The sequence below is a fragment of the Gavialis gangeticus genome, unplaced genomic scaffold (genome assembly GCF_001723915.1).
Source record: "Gavialis gangeticus isolate Ggan-Ray unplaced genomic scaffold, GavGan_comp1, whole genome shotgun sequence".
Lineage (NCBI taxonomy): Eukaryota > Metazoa > Chordata > Crocodylia > Gavialidae > Gavialis > Gavialis gangeticus.
The window spans coordinates 69,743,906-69,745,005 of NW_017729033.1; positions in this window are offsets into that span (position 1 = coordinate 69,743,906).

Consider the following 1,100-nt stretch of genomic DNA (forward strand, 5'->3'; position numbering starts at 1 on the left):
GGAAGATATACCAGGCTCAGTGGATTTAGACCAGAGGTGGGCAATTATTTGGGCAGGAGGGCCACTTAAAGAGTTTCAGTGAATTGTTGTAGGTAGGGGGTGAGGGTGGTGCTGACTTGGCTTAGTGGGGCTGGGAGGGGCAATTGGTCCTATCTGGCCCCAGGCAGTCCACCCCACACCCACCACAGGCCTGCTAGGGTCCTAAGCCAGTCTCTATGGAGGCCCCATTTGCCCACCTTCTCCATCCAGTGCCCCCAGCAGTGGGTGCGGGGTAGACTGGCAGTGGCAGCCAGGCAGAAAGTCCAGCTGCCACACCGCCCTTGGCTAAGATGTGTGCCCGGGGGTAGTGGAACTGGCTGCACACATCACAGCCTGGCCTGCCCCCTGCCCCCTGCGCCTGGGCCAGGCAGGGCCAAGGGACCTGCTGCTGGCTGGATAAAATCTCTTGGTGGGCCAGATCTGGCCCACAGGCTGTATTTTGCCCACCCCTAATTTAGACCCAACACAACAGTCAGATGAGTGTCTGGAAGAGAAGGGGGAGAGAGCTGTGACAGCCAAATTCCCAGACAGCTGGCTCAGCTCATGAAAAAACAAAGGAGGGCCTCCTGCCAATTGGGGATGTGGTGGGGAACAGACAGGGGACTGGAGGCTGCTTGTGCAGATGCCTTCTTGCCTGAGCTGTGGCTCTACCTGAGGAGTGCCGTAGGGAAGGCATAGAACAGGAGAGGGACACCATGGGAGCACACATGGGATGCAGGAAGCAGCTGGGGACACTGGGGGAAACATGCACCAAGGGACCTGGTGGGCACACAGGTGGCTGAGCTACCTAATTTGTGTGCAAGATGGGGCTTGGTGGGACTACACTGGTGGAAAGGTTAAAACACTGTTTTCATGGATGTGTACATATGCATGTGTGTACACACACACACACGGTATTGGTAGCACAGTAAGGGGCAGTGGAGGACACAATGGAGGATGGGAAACGTGTGCTGCTTAGAAGGGAGAGAGAGACCAAGGACAACCTTGTGACTCACCATCTTGTGGACAGCGTGCAAGTGAGATGGCCACCTGGTCTAAGGTAAGTTGGGATGGGGAGGTTA